The 24,457-nt window shown below is 36.3% G+C and overlaps 2 pseudogenes; one reads left to right on the forward strand and one right to left on the reverse strand.

Annotated features, from left to right (window-relative positions):
- Nucleotides 1–263: 263 nt before the first annotated feature.
- LOC143398249 (cyclin-I-like) lies at nucleotides 264–1,903 on the reverse strand (annotated as a pseudogene).
- Nucleotides 1,904–20,618: 18,715 nt separating this feature from the next.
- On the forward strand, nucleotides 20,619–21,640 carry LOC143398205 (CCR4-NOT transcription complex subunit 7-like; annotated as a pseudogene).
- Nucleotides 21,641–24,457: the final 2,817 nt, after the last annotated feature.

The raw sequence follows: 24,457 nt of genomic DNA on the forward strand, positions 1-24,457 counted from the left end.
GGAAAATTAATTAGAATTCTGAGAACAAGGTTTTCTAGTTATCATTATTGAAAGTTTTTTTTTTCAGAAAATTAAAGGGTAATATTTTTGTCATGGAACCAAAACTACATAAAAATTGTACCTATGCAATAATAAAGAAAAGACTAGAACTGACATTCTTGTGTATAGCTCTCTATAGCCTTTCCTTCTTTTGCATATTCTCATTTCCACAGCAGGCAAGCTTATTTTTCAGCAAATAGTAACACTTGTTTAAACTACATGACTCAAACAGGCTGCAAAGGTAGAAATGGGAAAGCACAATGTTCTTTCCTTGATAAGCCAGTGCCATACTGTTGGGCTTGTGAACTAAAAGCAGCCTACAATGCCTTTGTGAGGGGATCTTAGGGCTTAGCACACTGGGTCTGGATATTTGTGGTTTGGAACATTGACAATGACTAGCCCCATCACCATGGTAACCTGGCCATGCTTAGGTGCATAATGTGTTCCTTTTCCTTCTGCTTTGTGCCACTGACCTTTTAGCCCATTGGTTGCCAATAGTAAGGGTGTTGCTAGCTCATTGGATTAATATGGCCCTCAGGTAACTTTGCCTGGTAACAGGCTGCACATAAAAAGTTTGCCTATGCAATAATAAAGTGGATTGAGTTCTCTGAAACTGGTCTCTGGAGGTCTCTTTTCAACTCCCTCTCAGCTGTACCCTCTTCATCTTTTTGTTAGACTTCAGCTGGACCAAGTGAGCCCACAACACACAGAACTCACATTTTCTACAGCATTATCTTTTTTTATAGAGCCATTTGATTCCAATATAGATGTCACCCATTTCCCTTTTCTCTACTTGATATTTGGCATAAGAATGTTTTCACCCACTGGCAGCTGGGAGATGATGATAAAATATTGCTTTAATTCTGTCTGGCACTGTAGCTTGATGTTGTACTTGGAGAAATCTGGTCCTGAGACAGACACAGGAAGGATATAATTTGGTTGTTCCTTTGTCTCAAGTCACCAGGGTATGCTTGAGGGGATGGTAGACATACAAGGAGTTTAGAGTCAGGGAAGACTGCAGAGTAGAAAAGTAGAAAAGTAGAAAAATTCAGGGAAGACTGCAGAGTAGACTGCCACAAGCTCCTGAGAGTGGATCAACTGAAGCTATTTATTTGTGCTTTCTGAAGCAGTTCAATTGTAATAGGAAGCCAGTGAGGAATGAGTTTCTCCATTTCTAACTAACCAGGGCCAGAGTAAGCATGGACCCTTTGACTTGCAGGCAATTCAGTTGGTTGATAAGGAAAGCAAGTATTTTGATGGGTTCAATTTGGGCAAATGAAAAAGTTAACTAAGGCCTCACTGACACTGCACTGTCGTGGAAAATGTGGAAAAAAAAGTCCAAATATGGCTGTGTGAAGACCCCAGTTTGATGTATCCAGAATAATTCTCTCCAGTCTCAAAATTTCACGTGCTCAAAATTTCATGAGAAACATCCACAGAAACTTTTTCTTGCAAATGGAAGCAAATCCACATGTGGTTGTATGAAGATCCCAGTTCAACAGATCCTCAGAAACTGTCTCTTGCCAATGCCTTCAGTATTGAAATTCTTTCATCCTCTTCAACAGTCTTTGCAGCTAGGGAAAAAATATGATGGTCATACATCTCAAATATTTTGGGTGGGCCTTTGTAGTAGCTAAAAGCCTGCCCAAAAGGATCCTAACAAAAACAAATGTTTTTGGATAAAGGTTTAACTTGTAATTGGGTTTGGCCAGCCATTAAATTACCCCATCTCTCTGTATGAGAAGTATTTCAATTTATTTGTAGACATTTTTCACACATTCACTTCTACATGTGGGCTTCCTTAGAGATTGTCTTTTCCAATAGGAAAGCCAATCTGGTTTTCCAAAGATCCTGGAAACTTCATGATATCCTTTGGAGCTGTGTGCCACCCAACTCTTCTGCTTCTTTCTCCTTTTTCCCAGAAGAGCTGTAAGCCTTACAATATTGACATGGGGTCATCCAGGAGCCAATTTACCACTTCATTTTCTTCAGCATGAGGCTGCAGGATAATATGTAGGAGGACCTGGCAGACTGAGCAGAGAAAAGAGGAGGATGAACTCCCCAAGGCTTGGTGTGGGAAGGGACAACATACTGGAGACAGATGCATGACTTCAGTGGGTAGCCAGTGAGTTAGTTGTATGATGAACTTCAACCTGAGGCCTCTACCACCAACCCCTCTCCTCCAAGTGCCACAGCTGATGCCAGGTTAGGAGGGTGCTCCCTCTCCCATAGAGCAGAAAGAGCCAAAGAGAGGCATGGGTGAGAGCTGCTTATCTCCTTCCAGGTGAAGTGCCTCTAAGAGGGAAATGGTGAAAGGGAGAAAACAGAGAATATAGAAAAAAAGGGAAAAAAAAGAGAGAGGGGCTTCTGAGTCAGCTTTCTGGGAATTCTGGGGAGGGAGCACTATTTTAATTTTAATTGACTCAGAGCTTATTTAAATGAAGCAGCTACATCTCAATGTATATGCTAAAACCATCAGAATTATTCATTAACATCAGAAATAAGTGAGGCAGTATAAAAAAATTTAAAATAAGAGACTTACCAAACATGAGAAAGAAAAACTAGAGCATAGGAACCCCTTGGGTGGTTTTATAAATCTCTGACATATTCCTAGGTCTCTAGAAAACCACTTGCTTTTTCCTGGGCTATCTATCAGGTAGAAAGAGAAAAGATCTTAAGTTCTCTTCTCTGGCTGAAATTGCATCTTTGGTAGATGAAGTGAAGGACAAGATAGAGGTGTAAACTGATGCTATATTAATTAAAGTCAAGTGTTAAAGGTGTACCCCAATACTCAGCAAAGACTGAAAAAAGTATTGCTTCTGTGCATTTTTGGAAATATCTGTTTAATAATTAGCTAACCACTAATGTTTTTACATGCAGAAGTTAGCCAATACACATGCAAATAATTCAGTTAAAGTTATAGCCCAGAATATCACAAAGCAATGCATCATCAATGACAATAATACCTACAATGGAAATAGCAGTGACAAAAACAACAATAAAATCAAAGCCCTCCTAGTAAGTTCTCTGATTTCCATTCATTACATTGTAATACCCTAAGTCCATGTTTTTCAAAACCAAATGATGAGGCAGTAACAGGAAAGTTTAACCCAAATGTATTGAAGCCAGGAAAGCAAATTCAAACACACACCAGAATCCCACAAAAACCAGTTGATAGAAACTATTCATGAGGAACCAAAGACATTGGGAATATTAGACAAAGACCTCATTTTTGAATTGTAATAAATATGTTAACACAAATAAAGCAAACCATGGCAATAATTTTAAAGGAAATTGTGAAATAAATGTGTCATCAAATATAGAATAGATAAGAAAGGGAGAATTGCTGAACTAAAGTTTAGATCAAATTATATTGTCCAAGGAAGCAAAAAATAAATAACAAAAACATGTGCTAAGCCTACAGGATCTATGTTGCACCTTCAAGCAAACAAAAATATACATTACAAAAGTTCTAGAAAGATAGGTATGGGCAAAAGTACTATTTTTTTGGAAAAATTATCAAAAAACTATTTCCAAATTTGATGAAAAATAATAATCTATACATCTACAAACTTAATACTAAAAGACCTTTATCACAGTTCATATCTATACAATCTATGGAAAGCACCATGAAGGGACAAAACTTACTAGATCCTAAAAACTCAAATAGGCAGACAATTATACAAAGAATATGTGGAATTCAATCGCCATTTCTGAAGCAATGATTCTCAATAGGCCCAGCCCTCCAAGATGCACAACTGTTAAGACAGATCAAATTTATGCAATGCCTCTCTTCACACATTCTACATTAGCAGATCCAGACTCTGTGTCCTCAGAGAAAGGAAGCACATGTGTGTTCATACAATGAAAAGAAAATACAAATGTGTATGCATGCACATGCAAACACACACATACACACACATGCACACACACAAAAAAAATAAACACATTTAAAGCATATTTACACACACACTGGTGTGCACAAACATGTACCTGCACAACAGGCACACACACACACACACACACACACACAAATGAGCCCAACAGTGGCCACCAATTACTTTTTGGGAACAACTGCTGATCCAGAAGGAGGTTCAGAGACAAAGGCCCAGGAGGCCCCCAAGTTGGCGCCAGTCATCAAATGAATACATGAGGCAATGGGGGAACAAACAGCGGAAGAGATATATGATGTTGCATACTTATAATCTTTGAATCCTAGGTATGACAGAGCCAGAAAACAGGAGGGAAACACTTAGAAATAAAACAAGGTTTAACATTGGAATCAAACTTCTCACCATTTGCTCTGAGAAGCTCAACTGCCTTAAAAGTTCCAACCTGCCTTGTTTGGAGGATGTGAGAGAATTAGGAGTCTAGCCTCTGCATGGAAATCTGAATGACAGAGCTCAGAGAGGCTCCATCATGGCCTGGTTGCTCTTTGACCTCCTCGCTGTCCTAACCTCCACAGAGAACAGCGTCCCAGATACCAAACCCTGTTCTTTCCCCTCTAGTAACAATTCTTACTTGTCTCACATCTAGAGCCTTAATGAGGCTCCTGTTTCCAGGGTTCCACTCTGACACTGTGCTGACTCAGGTGCCCTCTGAACCTGCTTTTGTAGGACAAAGGGTAAATATTACCTGCATTCTGAGCAATGCTTACAGTGCATACTGGTATAAGGAGGGCCCAGGAAAGTGCCCTCAGTTCATGATATGGGTGGGGCAGTCATGGAGTTGTAGGATCTATAGTGATAAGATCTTTAATCAGTTTTCAACAGAAAGGACCAATTTACCATGTGTTTATAGAACAAATATGTGTGTTCACCTGAGTAGGACTCTCAGGAAGAGGCAATGACCATGATTGCTGTGCCTTGTACATTTTTTAATTTGGGTTTTGTGCTGTTCAGGATGAGATATTATGGGGGCTGGGGATTCAGCTCAGTGGTAGAACATCTGTTTTACATATGGGAAAAACTGGGATAGATCTCTGGTACCAAAATAAATAAAGAATGAGAGAGGGAGAGGGAGAGGGGGAGAGAGAGAGAGGGAGAGAGAGAGAGAGAGAGAGAGAGAGAGAGAGAGAGAGAGAGAGATTAAATAAGAAGCTTTGCTATGTATTGTAGAGAACAGGAAGTGAACATGGGCTTTATCCGTAAGTGTGGACTGGATCATATGGGTGAATGTGGAGCCAGGGAGAAGGATGTGCTATGGCTCTAGGTACTGAATAAAAAACCACAGGAGCACTTGGATGGAGGTACAGCCTCCATGAGCACATATACTACAGGACAGGTGAGTTTTAAGAACATATAACAATATTTAAATTAAATAAGAGAGAATGAGTATGCATCAACAAAATGTTAAATTCAGAGCTCAAAATCTACCATTTGAACAAAAAAATATATAACATTTAACCCCTCAACCCACAATCCTACAAACCATACAAGTGGGAGAACTCATTTAAAAAGTATAAAAACTTTGTGAGCTCGGCATCCACCAAACAGGCAATTCTTTCCTGGGTCAATTGGATGAAGGAAGAAAACTAAGTGATTTTTGAGAAGGTATGTTCCAAACTGGATCAAATTCTGATACAACATGCCATGGCAGCTGCAAACCATACTTTCCATTCAGTTTATACCTAGTACTTCCTTCACTTAATCAAATATTGAAACAATTAAATTGGCTCAAATGCTTAAGATCCAAACACATCTATAGTTGGAATCTAGGAGAACACTTAAGATGTATGTAAATTCTAAATTGTAATGAAGATATACAAGTTTCATAGAATCTATATGAAGAGAACTAAAATTTTTAATTGACATCTATATATGTAAACATGACTTTACATAGTGTCACCAATAGGCACTATTTAAGTAAGAAATTACGATAATTAGAGATAGTGTGTTTTAGTCTGCAACCCAGACAATTCATGTGTGAATAGACTCAGTCGTGACCTGCAGAGCTGCAAAATCAAGGTGAAATCTCAGATCCTGGGACCAACAGAAGGTATGTGTTCTGAGACCACCAGAGGGCACTTTGGGACTGCTGTGAGGTCCCAACAAAGCAGTTTTAGTTAGAAGCATTCACTCCAAGAAGTCCTGGTCTTGCAGGTGGGCACTCTGTTCACTGACGGAGACTCAGCAGCTGTGTTTTTTCTGACCTGACTGAATCCCTGGAGGAGAGACCTTTGCCTCGTCCCATCAGGTGCTTCCTCCCAAGGGTCCCCCAAGGTGGAAAGCAAAACTTCATTCTCCTCAGTCTGAAATGTGTGTTGGACTCCTGCACTAGGGCTTAGCAAGGGGCTGGGCAAGCCATGATGAAAACACAGTTGCATGACCAGCCTTCCATTAGCAGATGGTGCAGAATTAAAGAAGGCCTGGAATAGCCCATTCCTATTGTGAGAATCAGGGTCTGTGTCCACTATGACTTGTACTCCCCTTGCTGCTCCACATTTAATGCTCAGGTTAACAGTGGTCTTTAGCAAGTCTCAATTATTTGTTCACATCAACCACTCTCAGACTGAGCCCTTACTTCACCTCCTACTCCTATCTGTGTTTGCAGGTTCCCTCTCCTAGGGTGTATTCAGTAAACTGTCCTCCATCTCTGCAACTCCTGGATCACCTGTATGCTGAACCATGGCTTTAGTGTCAGCGGATCCCACATACAATGATACCAATAGACTACAGGGAACCCTCCCTGGTGTCTTCCATGCTACTCAGACTCAAGATAAGTATCAGGATTCTGAGCTCTCAGAAACTTGCCAAGATCAGAAATGCCTTGACAAATACAGGTATTCTTCATATCCCTGATCTGCAGCTGTAGGATAAACTTATTAACATTGTAGTACAAGGTATGATGGTTCTAAGTCTTACACAGGGCTATTAACCCACAGAGAAGGGACAGAAAATTCCACTTTCTGTTATATACGGTGCTAAAAGTCACAAAACCAGAATAATATTCATGATATACATTCTCAGGGAATTCTGATGTGCATAATAATAAAATCATAGTATAAATTATATATAATTATAAATTATCCAATGTGTTAGGAAGAATTATACATGTGTAATGAAAACACAAAACTCCAAATTTCATTTCTTTCTGCCTTTTTAGTGATGTCTTATTATGTTTTCAATGAGTATGCATAAATGATTAAAAGTTCCCTTGAGAAGAGCACTGAGGTTAGCAGAATAATGGACACCAAAGACATACATGCCCTAAACCCTGGTAGGAAGCATGATAAAGTGATAATACATTACATGTGTGATTAATGTTATTTATCAACTAATATTAAGAGAAGAGATAATCCTGGAATTTACCTGCATACAGAAAGATCATGAGGGTCCTTAAAAGTAAAATAGAAAATTACAAGTGGCCAGAGAGATGTGATATGAAAAAGTCTCAGTTACTGTTTCTAGCTTTCAAGATGGAGGAAGTGACCACTATCCAAGGAATGTGGGTGACTCCTAGAATCTGGAAAGAGCAAGAAGATGGTTTCTCCCCTGGAGCCTCCAGAAGAGAGCATAGCCCTGTCAACACCCTGAGGTTTGCCCGGTGAAATCCATGTCACTCTTCTGATCTCAGCAAATGTAAGACAAGTAGTTTGTATTGGTTTATGCCTCTTAATTTATAGTCATTTTTAATATAGATGTATCACAATTTTCCCCTTAGTCCAATGGCTTAATGTTTATGAGTAAATATTATTCATTTGATCAGGGTGATCTAAACTCCGGAGCTTGGGTTCTTATATGTCTTTGGGCAAGTGTCTTACCAGATCAGCCAATTTCCTCTCTGGAAAAATGGACATTATAATATAATATAAGCAAAAGGTTTATTATGACTCTATGAGTTTATTTTCTAATGACTGTAAGCAGTGAGAATGTCTAGCTCTATTCTGTTTCATGGCACTTTTATATTTGGTTATCAATTCCTGGTGAATTTTCCTGGGAAACAACAGGTCCCCCAAAGCATAGAGTGTCCACATACAGTGGTAATATTAATCTGGGAACATTGCTTGACATACAAATATCTCCATCAGTATTTCTAGAAAAAAATAAAAAGGTAAAAAGATGGAGTCAGGAACCAATAGGAGACTAAACTTTTACATGTAATCTTCAGGAAACTTCATGGAACACTTTCTGGGGGCATATAAAAATGTTCACAGATGGAGATGTCCCCACAGGACTCCACATCTCAATAGGGGTGAACAGAGGAAGTTGGCTCTATGTCACTAATGTGGGCTCAGCAACTGTGATCTTCTGTGTAATCCCAGGACCTGCTTAGCCCAAGGTTCTGCCTGTCAGGCAAATGAAAATAACCCCACCCTCCAGACTGGGTCTTGCATCATTCCAGGCCCAGAAGTGCAACCAGTGAGAGGCAGTGGATGGAGGCACATTTGCATGACCTGCTCCTCCTTAAGGCCAGTGGGGAGGAATAAGAAAAACTGGGGTAGCCCATACCTGCTCTGGAACTCAGGAAACTGTGTCCAACATGGTCGGGACTCTTCTTCTTATGATGATGCTCACTCACTGCCCAGGTAACAAATCTCTGTGCCCCATGGCAGACCCCTATCCTGAGTCTGTCCTCACTGGCTCAGATCCCCAAAGACATGCATCCTGGCCCTGACTTCCACTGTGATGTGTCTGTTTTTACAGGGTCCTTTTCCCAACCTGTGCTGACTCAGCCACCCTCTGCATCTGCTTCCCTGGGACAAACAACCAAACTCACATGCACCCTGAGCAGTGGCTACAATAACTACTATGTGGACTGGTACCAGCAAAGCCCAGGGAAGAGCCCCCGGTTTGTGATGAGAGTGGGCAATAGAGGAAATGTGGGATCCAAGGGGGATGGGATTCCTGATCGCTTCTCAGGCTCAGGTTTGGGCCTGGATCGGTACCTGACCATCCAGAACATCCAGGAAGAGGATGAAAATGTCTACTACTGTGGGGCAGACCATGGCAGTGGGAGCAGCTTCGTGTAACACACAGTGACACAGGAAGAGGGGAAGTAAGACAAAAACCTCCAGGCTGATGGGCCCCATTACATTTCACTTCCCAGTGTCCTGACTCACAGGTCAGAAGGAGCCCCCTGTCCCTGATTAATAATTTCTACCTTCCCAGATATTTTATAAATTTAATTCACATTAATTATCTCCCATATGCAAATATGTTTTTAGTAGTGTTCAAAATATTGAGTCTGTATTTGGAGATGTGTGTTTGTTTCCAGTCATGGGTCTCCAGGTGTAATTTTATTTTAGAGATTGTAAAGCTGTTTACTTATTTGTACATCATACATTCCTTTTAGCACCATCTTCTTTACTTTTGCCCATATTTAGCAATTATAAGTATTCTTCACAGTGATGGGATATGAATAGTTCCCTTGAAATTCCATATCTTGACCCTGAATAATGGGATAACATGCGCACATAGGGTCCACCTGGGCTTCACCCACATTGCCACCTTCCACCACTTGTATGTGTTTGTTCCTGTTCGACATAGCACCAGAAACAAATAGAACTGAAGCAACACCTAGGATGGGGATTCTGAGCCTGCTCTATACCTGAGGCAGCTTTGGGAGTTATCCCATTGTTATTCATAGAGTGAATTTTTTTCGTGTGCAGGTAAGATCACTCTGATGTGTTTATTAACTAATTACCTGGATCAAGGGCATCTCTCACAGATGTAGAAGTTCTGTGTTTGGGATTGGGGTCTCTGGTGATGTTATTATTGTGGCATCCTTTGTGGCTAGAAAGTTTCTGTACAAAGACACAGAACACCTGACTGCTGGGAAAACTTTGTGCAAAGACACAGGATGCCTGACCGCTGTAGCAATGCCCTGCATGAGGAGGTTCTGTGCTAGAGTATTAGTAGACTCAACCTTGATCTCAGGCACACAGCTCCTTGGAATAAAGAAACTCTCTTATTAGACAACCATAACATTTTACCAAGCAATAGTAATTTCAGACAATGGACTTTCTTGAGAGTTACACAAAGCTCCTAACATTGCATATTGTAACTGTAAAAGACAACTGCAAAATAAGCAACCTCACTGATACAATGGTCATTCTCCTTTCTTAAACTATCTGGGGACAGACCATGAATCAGCTCATGAGCATAAACTTAGGTGTGGTCCCTGAGGAAATCCCAAGACAAGTAGGGATCAGGATAAAGGTGAGATTTTTCCTTGTATAATGTTAACTCTTCATTAATTCATATTCTCTCTCTCTTTCTCTCTCTCTCTCTCTCTCTCTCTCTCTCTCTCTCTCTCTCTCTCTCTCTCTCTCTTTCACATTTGACCACACATGACAGGACATGACCCTTGCTCTGAATGGCTATCATGTTCTCTGGCCTAGGAAGTTTAACCAGGGTGAAATGAAGATGGAAAGGATTTCAAGGAGAGACCCCTCAGGATTGGTTATAGAGTGGAATTTCTTTCACTACTCAGAAAAGGCCAGGTGTTAGAGAGTATGTATATGTTAATTTGTGCTCAGACATGGAGTCATATGTTACATTTAATTTTCTCATTGTCTCTTATTCCTACATGAAGAATTCAGATCTTATAGAAATCCAGAAGGCAATAAAATTTTATCTTGATAACAACATAAATATAGACTTTTAAGCTGGAAAGTAAGTTTAAGATAATGTACTTTACTATCTGGTATAACCCAGGGAGGTTTAGTGTGATATTTAAACCACTTACCTGAGGAAAAAGTAACTTTCCTTAACAAAATTTTTTTGTTAAACTATCTTAAGAAAGTCTTTCGGGATCTCTGATGAGACACTTTTCAAAGTTGTTTATGATTAAAGTCAATGTTGAAAAATACATTAGAATCTATATAATTTGCTGAATCTGGATAACTGATTATAATCAAATGATACTGTTCTCATTCAATGTCAGAATATTAAATAGTTAAAGAAAATAATGGTAAAATATACAATAGTCATATCAAGCATAAATTTTTACAGTTAATTAAATATAAAAATAACAGATGGAATTGTACCCTTATTCTTTGCTGTGAATTTCTATGTTTAAATTTTAATTATGGAAATATTGGCAATGGCAAAAATGGTTAAAGTTTTTAGTTTAGAAATTTCCTCATACAGTGTTACCATGAAAGCAAATGTCCATCCAACTCATGGTAGTAAGGACTTTTCTAGTAGATTATTTGAAGCCTGATCAAACACAAAGATAGTTAGGTAGGGGCAGAAGCACAAGAAGGACTCAGAGACAAAGAGACCCTGTGGTCCATAAATATGAATCCTCTTTGCAAATAAAATCTACTTGTGGTTCTGTACAGAGTATGGGAGGAGGAGTTGAGGAAGGATGACTAGGAAGAAGCTCAAAGAGATTTTGAATGTGATAATAAATCTTTATCTTATCTTGACATGGTAAAGAATCTAAAAGAGTTTATTTATGTAGAAAAATGCTTTTATCATACACATGTATGTGAGATATCCCCATGGATACCATGTATGCAATTTTTTAAAGGACAAGATAAAGAAGAAAGGGGACAGAAGAAAAGCTAGCCAGAGACTTTGCATAACTCAGGTGAGCAGTGCACATAAGGCAAGACAGAGAGACACCCAGTGATGGGAGGTTATGGACCGAATGTGAAGATGTTTAGTACTGATGTCCTGTGAGAGGCAAAGGGCCCTTTGCCATAAGAAATGGACTCCAGATTCTCAGGGTGAGCATGGTCAGGTGGTATCAGCCACATGAGGACAATTCACTGTGACTCTTCTCATTGTGTGTTTCTCCACTAGGAACTGAGTTCATTCAGAACAGATATTCTGTTTTGTTTTGACACTTCTGTATATACAGAGCCCAGAACACAGCCTGATAAAAAGAAACAACTGCATGAGTATCCAGATTGACCTCATGAATTCACCAGAAGAGGAAACCCAGAGAAAAATAGAATTAAGGCAAAGATCATGATTGATGCTCATTTCTAGACATTTAAAGTTGGGGTACTAAATTTATTCAAAAGGAGAAATTTGATCTTAGGTCTATGGAAGAGGTAAGGAATGTGGCCTTGAATGAGGGAAAGGTAACCAGTAGGATAGACTGGATTTCGTGGGTTTATGTGAAGACAGTACAGAAGCACGTGATGGTTCTCCAGGTCCTGAGTAAAGAAACCACAGGGGCAGGTTGATGGGGGTAAAAAAAATCTGAAGACAGAAGTTGGATTTCATGAACAAATGCATTGCAGAGCAGGGTGAGTTGTATGATTACCTAGCAACATTTATATTAATTAAGAGCTGTTGAGATATTCATTAACAAAATGTCAAATCCAGAGGTCAAAATCCATCATGTGACTCCCCCAAATTGCAACATTCAAGATCTCAACCTACAATTCCACAAATGACTCCGATGCAAGAACTTGTGCATAAAGGTTGAAGGACTTTGGGGCTTGTTGTCAACAGTAGAGCTGCTTCTGCACTGAATAAAGTGTATAAAGGAAGGAAATAATTGATTGGCAGAAAAGGTATGTGCTAGACTAGAACTCATTCTGTACAACATGGCATGTGAATAGCCCAGCAGGTATAACCCTTCTTGTTCCCTTGTACTTCTGTTAGTTAGTTTATTAAATACTAAAACTGCTGTATTATCTAAAATATAAATCAAATCACACATAAGTTTATATTACAGTAGTTGGAATCCAATTATCGATTCACAATAGGGTGAAGCACCAAGTCTGTGTACTGACTCTAAATTTATTTATTAGTAAAAGGATATCACTTTTACATTTTCAATGAATTGCTAACACTGCATATTGTCACTTAATTGTATATTTACACCTCCTAAAGACAGAACAACTTCTTGAACTGGCAAAACACAGTATTTACACTCAATGAATTGGTCGCAAATTATACAAAGTTCAGACTATGCTTGTTTTTATGGAGACAGTGATCTGGTGAATTGTAGAAACCAGCTGTGGTGTCAGGGCTCTGAGCCAAGAGGGGTTCTGGGTCCTATGACCTGTAAGGTACATTGTGGAACTGCCCTAATGTCCATACATAGCTCCTTAGTAAGGACCATTCACTCAAAGGAACCCTGGTCTGAGTGTTGGGTGCTGCATTCACTTTTTCATTTTTTTTTCCCAGCAGGTAATACCTTGCCAAGAACCATCCATGAAATGTGCATGAACCCAATCTATATGGAAGCCATTGGGTAGGAATGTCTGGTATCTAGGAACTCCCAGCGGTAAACCTGCTAGTTTGAGGCTACCCACTACTTTGTAACTTCCTACTCAGCTCTGTCAGGTTCAGCACTGTACTGGAGATGGGAAAATCCACTGGAGCAACATATTCACACAGCCTCTCAGAGATGGGTGTTTCTTCCCAAGATGGCAATCAACTTGTTTGCAGCAAGACTCCTCCCTTGAAACCTTATCTCTGCCTTTGATGTACTCTCCCTTAAATAAAGAACCAAAGCCATTTTCTAGTTCTTCAGTTCCAGCTCTTAATAAGACTGAAGAATCTATCAGGTGCCCCTCTTTGAACTTCATTTCTGTCTCTTTCTCTTATTTCTTTACTAATTATTTCAGACTATCTTTTTCAAAGGTGTCTCACAACCTTCTGAGCAGGAAACTACCCTGGCTAGGCTAGACACCCCATGATATCTTGTGCCTGAATGTGGGGCAGCTCTGAAGGAAATTAAGAGGAAAGACAAGTTTAGGTGAGCCAACCCCCCAAATCAGAGGGTGAACCCCAATTTAGAAAGAGAGTGGAGGCGGGGAAAGTGAATTTTTAGATAGCCTGATATTAAATTGTTACAAACTCTAAAAGAGAAAATTCTATCTTACTCTACTTAAAATCCTTATCAGACTAGAAATTCAGGGAGGAAGACACAGCTTTTGCAGTTCTTAGAAGTGGTAACAGACTTGATTGATTACAATTGAGCAGGCAAACCTGCCCTGGCTGCCACTGCCCACTGCATCTTTGTAGAATGCTGCTGGGAGAGCAGCAATACAGCCTAACTTGGGAGTGACAACACCATCTAGCTAAATTAAGTACAGAAAATTAAGATGCTGAGAAGGAAACTTTAACCATGAATTCAGGCAAAATCTCGAACCTGTAAAGGGGAAATTATTGGCAAGATTTGTAATTTAAATATGAATATCCCCAGGGCTGGCTTCTCTCACTGTCTCCTTGTCTCCCAGGAATGCTAAGGGAAATAGGTCAGTACAATCTAGCTTGATATTAAAAATTGCAGCCTAACCTAACTCTTGCTACCTCATGATTGGCCTTATGCTAACTAGAGCCTGCCATTCGGGTGGAAATTTTCTGCTGTAGGAATCAAATGAAATAAAAACAAGCAGCTGCAGCTGCTGTAAAATCTCAGGGGAAAAATAATACAAAGATCAATGCCTCCAAGTGAACCTTTGATCAGGTAGGCTGCATTTTGGGTCCCAGGGAACACACAAAGGGGCAACTCTGACCACATGGCTTTTGGGAACTTTCTTTTAGTGCCTTCTCCATAGCCACAGCCTAGAGTCCCCAAAGAAAATTGAAATCCACATTCACTCACAAAACTCCCAGTCCCTCCTCCCTGCCCCACTGCACCCGATCCTGTATCCAGTGTCTCTTAAAAACAAGTACTCAACTACAACCTTTTCTTTTAATTTCTCTGATAATTACTCCCCCACCCCTTTTCTCCACCCCCACCCCGCAAAAAAAAAAAAAAATTAAAGATGAATTTAAAACAACAACCTTCTGTGTATGCTACAAACTTGGTAACCATTATGCTAAATACGTCTACTTCAAGTCTTGACTCTCCTTAACTCTAAGGTAATCAGGTGTAATTCACGGTTCCACCAAAAGGTCTTACCAAAAAATTTATTTGTTTTCTCTCCATTCTTTCCAGGACTAACCAGCCAAGTTAAGAGAAGAATTTTAAGGTTAAAAAATATGTTCTAATTATGCTTTTTAATAGATTATTTTTTGTTTTATAAGGATGATACTAAAAATAAGTCTGACAATTAGTAAAACAAGAAGCTGGTAATCTGAAATATTTTATTTAACAATATTTTCATAGTTTTCAGATGTAATTTATCTATTAAAGCAAGCCTGTCTTATAACTAAATCATATAAAAATTAATTAACTGTATTTTGAATTCCTAAACAGGTTAAATCAAATAAAAGTTCTGATAAGTATTTGAATCATATGGTGGACTTCCACTTACAAAAGTTATAAAAATATTTTTTTCTTTTATTTATTTGTCTGATTTGTAAATGTGTAGACACAATGGTTATATTTACATTATGACTGAATTACATGATACAAAAATTGGTCTAAATAAGTGCACTCATAATCTAAAATTAAAATAAAAATAGATACAAATACCTTTAATTCATATGATTTAATAAGATTCTATTTAAGCTTGGTAACCAAATGAAAATAAAGATGTCTTTAAAATTATTAATCTGATTTTTTCCAGCTAGTTAAATAATTAATAAAGTCACTAATTCCCATACTGTATAAAATTTATGTCCATTTGCTTCTAACAATTTTCTTCAAAGGAAAAACATACCAAATACTGTTACCTACATTTGCTTGATGCCCTGACTTCTACAGTTAAAACTAAATGAATTAAATTTAAGGTAAATGGAATTAATTACATAAATCATTATAACAAGAAATACTTATTGAATTACAAAGTTAAGATGGTAACTGTTAAATATAACATCAAGTATTCATAACTCTTTTTTTTAGAGAGAGAGAGAGAGAGAGAGAATCTTTTTTGTAGATGGACACAACACAGTGCCTTTATTTTTATGTGATGCTGAGAATCAAACCCTGGTAGCACCCATGCTAGGCGGGCACTCTACCACTGAGCACAATCCCAGCCCAGGTATTCTAAACTCTTTAATTTCCATGGGGTAGCATACATAAACATTATTGATGTTTTTATAGATTGGTAAAAAAGAGAGATTTAAAATTGTTTTATGTCATTACTAAAAACACAGTTACTAAGAGATGAATCCCAACAAGTATATTTCTATATACAAAGGGGTCCAAAAGTTTTGACTACATTTCAGATAAAATATTTCATCTTATTAAAATAAAACAGTTTAATTAAATTCAGAAATTTACAAGGTTGTTTCAAATATGAACAAAAAGAATGTTTTACAGATAGGAAAGAGGAATTAGAGGGCTCTAAAAAAAAGAAATGTTTCTGGGTTATAAAATGTCTTTATATGGTGCAGACTTTAACAGAAATAAAAATGAAGATATTTCTGGATAAGAAAGTCTTTTATTTATTTATTTATTTATTTATTTATTTTTTAGTGGTGCTAAGAATCGAACCCATTGCCTCACACATGCAAATCAAGCACTCTATCACTGAGCCACAACCCCAACTCCAAGAAAGTCTTTATATGGTGATATACAAAAGTGTCTAAAGTAAATGACAAAGAAGGTCTGAGTAAGTAGAGAACAAGTTTGTATGTGATTAAGTTGGAGATATATATATATATATATCAACCAATTGAAACTATCTGAAATTTTTCACTAAGATTAAATATTGATATGCTTACACAAGCTGAAGTTTAATCTATGCATTGAGAAAATAAGGATTTATTAAAACATTAATCTACTCTCATTCCAATAGAATAATGTCTTATGTCTGATGAGTTTTAAAAAAGTTTCTGATGAGTTTCAAAAAAGCTAATTTTAAAGAAATTAACGTTTACACAATTTTGACTAAACAATAACTTATTTTAAAGTACCACCTTGAATTCCAGATTTCAAATTTTTATTTAAACACTCTTCATGATTAATATGAAAACATCAATGTAATTATGAAAAATTATCACTAATTTTTTTTTTATATATCAATTGTTTCTCTGTTTCCTTAGTATATAAATCTTTAAAATATTATGGGGACAAGTGCATGGAGTACTGCATACATGGCATATGTTAAGGGCATCTGAGTGGCAAACCACTCTCTTGTGCTAGGCATGTGATGGAAAACCGCTTACCCCATAGGCACAGCCTTGGGCAAAAGGCCACTTGTTGTAGTCCCTGTGCTTGCTTCACGGCCCATTCACTGCAAGGATAGTTTGCCAGAAATAGTATTGGGGCTGCCTATAATCTGTTTAGCTACTGCCTGCCTATGTATACATGGTATCTGCACAATAAAATCAGACCTGCTTGATCTCTGGGGGTCTTGATTAGCAACTCCCCAGCCACACTCTCCTCTACACTGTTCCGTGGACCTCCTCGCTGGATGAGAGAGAGCCCACACAAAGTATAAGATTTAAGAGAACATTTTACTAAGCTGATACTCTCCAACCTAAAGTTTTCTACAAAAATGGTCTCTTGCAAACTTACATAATGATAACAAATTAATTAAATTTTTAATTATGTAATTTGATACTTTATAATTAAATAAATGTTATTAAAACCTTTTTCCTCTCTAAACTGAGAAGTAAACTTAACTATATTTCTAAAAGGCAATTAAGAAACAGTAGCTTTTTAAAAGGATAACAATATGAGATATAAAAATGTTTCAACGCCTTCCCTTCAGAGGGGATTAAAATTTCTCTTAACTTGTCTGTTTCATGTTTCAGATATAATATTAAATTATGTTAACTAATTTATATTAATCAAAAGTTATATATAAAAATTTTTATAAAGTAACATTTAAATAAGAAAGTAAGTTTAGTTTCAAAATTAAAACATCATACCTAACTTTTGCCAAGAAGCCCATTTTATTTTATTTATTTTTTTAATTGTTTTTATTTTTTAAATACATAACAGTGGAATGCATCGCAATTCTTATTACACATAGAGAACACAATTTTTCATATCTCTGTTTGTATATAAAATATGTTCAAACCAATTCATGTCTTCACACATGTACTTTGGATAATGATGTCCATCATATTCCACCATCATTTCTAATCCCCTGCCCCCTCCCATTCCCTCCCACCCCTCTGCCCTACCTAGAGTTCATCTATTCTTCCCATGCTATCTCTCCCTACCCCACTATGAATCAGTCACCTAATATCAGAGAAAACATTTGGCATTTGTTTTTTGGGGATTGGCTAACTTCACTTAGCATTATCTTTTGCAGCACCATCCATTTACCTGAAAATGTCATGATTTTATTCTCTTTTATTGCTGAGTAATATTCCATTTTGTATATATGCCACATTTTTTAATCTATTCATCTACTGAAGGGCATTTAGGTTGGTTCTACAGTTTAGCTACTGTGAATTGTGCTGCTTTAAACATTGATGTGGCTGTGTCTCTGTAGTATGCTGTTTTTAAGTCTTTTAAATATAGACCCAGGAGAGGGATAACTGGGTCAAATGGTGTTTCCATTCCAAATTTTCCATGGAATCTCCATACTGCTTTCCAGATTGGTTGCACCAATTTGCAGTCCCACCAGCAGTGTATGAATGTGCCTTTTTCCCCACATCCTCTCCAACACATATTGTTGTTTATCTTCATAATAGCTGCCACTCTCACTGGAGTGAGATGGTATCTTAGTTGTGATTTGCATTTCTCTAATTGCTAGAGATGATGAATATTTTTTCATATATTTATTTATTGATTGAATATTCTCTTATGAAAAGTGTCTGTTCATATGCTTGGCCCATTTATTGACTGAGTTATTAATTAATTAATTTATTTATTTATTTGCTATTTAGCTTTTTGAGTTCTTTATATACCCTAGAGATTAGTGCTCTATCTGATGTGTGAGGGGTAAAAATTTGCTCCCAAGATGTAAGCTCTCTATTCATCTCATAGATTGTTTCTTTTACTGAGAAGAAACTTTTTAGTTTGGTTCCATCCCATTTATTGATTCTTGGTTTTAATTCTTGTGCTATAGGAATCTTATTAAGGAAGTTGAACCTAATCTCACATGATGAAGATCAGGACCTACTTTTAAGAGACTCCTTTTAAAAAAAAAATTAAGAAATGTACATAAGAATCTCTTAAAATTCTACTATCCATAGATAATTACTATTAACAATTAGTACAGAGCTTTCTGATCTGTTTTCTATGCATATATTTATATACACATGTTTTTTAAATATATAATCATATTAATATTTTAAAAACTTATAAAATTATTTAAATTACCCATAATTAATATTCCTTTACAAATTACTTTTATTGTCAAAAATTGTTCATCATTGGGGCTGGGGCTATGGCTCAGTGGGGAAGCACTCGGCTCGCACATGTGGGACCCTGGGGTTCGATATTCAGCACCACATCGAAATAGATGGATAGAATGAAGGTGTTGTGTCCAATTGCAACTAAAAAAAGAAATTAAAAAAAATTCTTCAACAGATAGTTCATTTATCCAAACCTTTATATTGTACATTTAAATTGTTTTTTTTTATTACTTTAAAAGCAAACCTATTAAGAACATTCATGCAGCTGTATCTTTATACATGAAAATGATTTTTAACAGAAATCCCTTAAGATATCATTGCTAAATCTATGACAATTACAATTCTAAGACTTTAAGTAATTTATTAAATCACTGTCCTGAAAGATACTGCCAATTCACATCTACCCAACAAATTTTAAAGATGCAAATGCCCCATATGTCAATCATCATTAAATTTGATGGTAATGAAATGTTTTCCTAAATTGGTAGGTAAAAACTATTTGTTCCTTCACTTTATTTTTTAATTATTAATAAATAAAAATATTTTCCTATGCTCACTAAACACATGTGTTTCTTATTTTGGAAAGATATCTATTTATACTTCCATATACATAGAGGCTACCTCTCCTAAGTTAAAACTACCTCTCACCTCATTCCAGGTTAAACAATCATTAAAGTGACATTCAAAAGATAAATTTTTATTTACTATATTCCTAAATGTACTATATTCCTAAAATAAACAAAAATACTATATATAAAAAGGTCAATTATATAAAATTATATTCCTTAATTCATAGCTATTATAATAATCACATATATTTTTACTCTTGTTAATTTTATATGGTATTTTCCTTACAAACCTTACAATTATTGTTTTTAATGCCTTATACAAGTATCAATTATAATATAACAACTAAGTCAATTTAAGATAATAAGGCTATTATCTATAAGACAAACAAGTTGTAAAACTGACTTTTAACATCTGTAATGACCTAATTTTATACTTTTTTTGTTCATCCTATTACTAAAGACAAAATCAAATCATACACTTTTTGGTTAAAAACTAGCCTTTCTTTTACTGTAATGCCTCTTAAGCTTAATAACATTGATTTTAATCTTGAATGAGGTGAGAGGCAGTTTTAACTTAAGAGAGGCGGCTTCTCCATGACTCTGGAGTTCATAGAAAGAAGACCTTGCTGGGTTTCCCTGAGTACCCATCATAGCTTTCTGATGTACATGTCTAGATTCATCACACCTAAATCTAAAACTTTAAGTTATTTTAGAAAAAAAGATAATATATTCTATGGAACTGATAGAAGACTTAAGTTTTCTATTACTTTTTGATCTTGCTAACCATATTTTCCCCAATATTCTCTTGTCAAGAAGGATAATTATGATGAAGATTTACAGTGCAGCATGGTGAGGCACAGCTCTGACTACCCTTGCCCAAGTGCTGGACATGAGTGTCTATGAAGAACCTGCTGCAGCCACCGGGTGCTGCCTCTATGGTAAGGAGGAGGAAAAGGAGAACCAGCTCACAGGTCCAAGTACATAAATAAATTTTTTTTTCTGAAACAAATCTTTAATTAAATATAACATTTTTATACTTGTTAGTTAGATCCCCTGGTGCCCTCACTGTGCCAGCAACAACTGTAGATAGGAGCCAAAGAATTCGTAAAGTTTGGGCTTATAAACTGGATTAAAAGAAGAGAAAATCTGTCATTATTCGAAAATATAATTTTGTTGCTGTAGACACCAAATTCTCAGGTGTAGTTGCAAGACCCATTGAAGTTTTCAGGTGTAATGACAAACATCAACACCAACTATTGCAGTGTCATGTAAACTTTTTAAAGATAATTGAGCTAGGACTGACATTTAAAAATGAACAAGAACAATGTCCTTCAGAAACTTCACTCTGACAGTTTAATTTTGAATTTAATTTGATACAGGACATATATGCCCCAAAATCTGTAGAGCTACTAATATCATCTGATATCTAGTCTAAAAAGAAACATAAGGAGGAAAGAATTCAGACCCAGAATTTTGCATAATTTCTTATGACTTTGAGAGTGGTCCTCTATAAAGGGGTTAAATGATAATCATTTCTCAATGGTTAGGACTTTGGCTATTTAATAAAAATCCTGAGCAACTCTAAATTTTCCCAAAGAAAAACTTGACATCTTTGAGATCCTTCAATTATTTTTTTCTGTCATTTATGATGTGAATATTCCATAAAGAGCTGAAAAAAATCTTAAAGGTGGATTACAGGAAGTTGCTGAACAATTAGAGTTGACACAGATAGGACACAACATCAGGCAGGATATGATTTGTTGCTTACCGCAATGGCCTTTTTCAAAATGAGAGATATACTTTGAAGATGATATCAATGATACCAGATACTGTGGTCATTTGTATGACTTTGGTTCTAGTTCATTCTATGTACTAAGTGCATATAAAGAGGAATCCAACAAGCAGTCTTGACATGAAAGAGTTATTTTAGGTACACACATGCTTGAATGTAGGTTTTATTTCTGGTTGAATACCTTGAACAATAGATACCTACACCACCACCACCCACATTGTGATCCATCTTGCTTTTGGCTTTTCAGTACTAAGTATGATCACTCCTGTCACAGATCTCAATAAACAGAAGTATATCCAGGTTAAATTTTACCTTAATCTAATATACTTGCTAGTATGCATGAGTGACAAAGAATGGCTAAAGCTACATCATATTGACTACTTTGGTAATAATAATAATGGGACAATTTACTTTGGTAATAATAATAATGGGACAATTTGATACCTACTTTAGCTCATTTTTTCCCGTTTTCTAAATTAACTAGCACTGTCTGCAATTTATTTCCTAGTTTCATGTGTCTCCCTTCAATTCTGCAAGAGTTTTAGCTATTTGAGATTGTAGACCATCAGTTTTGCACTTTAGAGAATGATCTCATCTCTCAGTTTTATCAGAAATTGTTTTTTTCTTTTGCTCCTAGTTAGAAAAATTACCACCTTTCAAATTTATACAGTTTTTTTTAACCTATAGAACATAGAATGTACACTGTGCAAACTGTCAATTCAGCAAAACTAACAAAAAACACCTAAGAAATAACTAAGGTGTCTGTTCATTTTCTTAGCCCATTTGTTGATTAGATTATTTGTGTTTTTGTTTTTGTTGTTATTGTTTGTTTGTTTTGTTTGGTTTGGTTTGGTGATGAGTGTTTTTAGTTCTGTATATATCCTGGACTTTAATGATCTGAGGTTCATATAGTAAAGATTTTCTCCCATTCTGTAGGGTCTCACTTCATATTATTGATTATTTTCTTTGCTGAAAAAAAAAGCTTTTAAAAATTTGAATCCATCCCATTTATTGATTTTGATTTTACTTCTTCTGCTTTAGGATTATTGTTAAGAAAATCACCCTATTTGTCTCTGTACTAGTGCCTAAGTTTTTGATGCACTTTGAGTTGATTTTTGTGCAGGGTGAGAGATAGGGATTTAATTTCATTTTGTTTCATTTGGATTTCCAGTTTTCCCGGGACCATTTGTTAAGGATGCTACCTTTTATCCTATGAATATTTTGGGGGATTTGTCTAGGATGAGATAATTATATTTATGTGGTTTCTCTCTGTGTCTTCTGTTCTCTACCATTGGTCTATGTATCTGTTTGGGTGTCAATACCTTGCTGTTTTTATTACTATGGTTCCATATTGTAAATTAAGATCTGGGGTTGTGTTGCCTCCTAGTACACTCTTCTTGCTAAGGAGTGCTTTGGTTATTCTGGGTCTCTTATTTTTTCCAAATAAGTTTTTGGAAAAATATTGCTTTTTCTATTTCTACAAAGAATGTCATTGGGGTTGGGGTTGGGGTTCAGTGGTAGAGTACTTGTCATAGCACACATGAGGCACTGGGTTCAATCCTCAGCACCACATAAAAATGAAATAAAGATATTGTGTGTCCACCTTCAACTAAAAAATGCATATTAAATCCCATTGGGATTTCCATAGGAATTGCATGAAATCTGCATTACAATTTTGGTAGTATGGCCATTTTGACAATATTAATTAAGCCTATGGGAGATCTTTCCATCTTCTAAGATCTTCTTCAATTTCTTCAGTGTTCAGTAGTTTTCATTGTAAAAGTTTTTCACCTCTTTTGCTAATCTATTCCTGAGTATTTGACTTTTTTGAGACTATTATGAATGGGTAGTTTTCCTAATTTCTTTTTCAATGGATTCATCACTGATGTATAGGAATTCATTTGATTTATGGGTGTTGATTTTATATCCTGCTACTTTGAATTCATTTATTAATTCTTGAAGATTTTTCCTGATGGAATTTTTTGGATCTTCTAAATATAAAATTATGTTGTTGAAAAATAGTGATAGTTTGAGGTCTTCTTTTACTATTCATAAACCTTTAATTTCTTTCTTCTGTCTTATAGCTTTGGATTCAGTTTCCAGGACCATAATGAAAAGAAGTGTGTCTTGTTCCACATTTTAGAGGGAATGCTTTCAGTATTTCCCATTTAGAATGAAGTTGGCCTTGGGTTTAGCATAGATAGGTTTTACAATGTTGAGATATGTTCCTAAGATCCCTAGTTTTTCTAATGTTGTAAACATAGAAGAGTGCCATATTTTATCAAATGCTTTTTATACGTCTATTGAGATATCATATGATTCTTGTCTTTAAGTCTATAGAATCACATTTATTGACCAAACTTGCATCCCTGTGATAAACCCCATTTGATCGTGGTGCACTATGTTTTTAATGTTTTCATATATAATTTGCCAAAATTTCACTGAGATTTTTTTGAGTCTATGTTCATCAGGGATATTGGTCTTTCTTTTATATGTCTTTTTCTAGTTTGGATATCAGGGTGATACTAGCCTCACAGAATAAGTTTGAAAGGATTCCCTACTTTTCTATTTCATGGAATAATTTCAGGAGTATTGGTGGTACGTCTTCTTTGAAGATCTTATAGAACTCAGTTGATAATTCATCTGGTCCTGGGCTTTTCTTGGTCGACAGGCTTTTGATAGCATCTTCTATTTCATTGTTTGAAATTAATCTATTTAAATTATGTATATCCTCCTGATTCAGTTTGTGTAGGTCATATGTCTCCATAAATTTGTTGATGTGTCGAGATTTTCTATTTTATTGGAGTATAAATTTTCAAAATGTTTTCTAAGTGTCTTCTATATTTCAGTAGTGTCCCTTTGTATTCTGTCACCACCAGAGGGCACTGTAGGACTGCCTGGTGGTTCCCACACAACTGTTCAGTTAGGACCATTCA

The sequence above is a fragment of the Callospermophilus lateralis genome, chromosome 1, assembly GCF_048772815.1.
Source record: "Callospermophilus lateralis isolate mCalLat2 chromosome 1, mCalLat2.hap1, whole genome shotgun sequence".
NCBI classification, from domain to species: Eukaryota; Metazoa; Chordata; class Mammalia; order Rodentia; family Sciuridae; genus Callospermophilus; species Callospermophilus lateralis.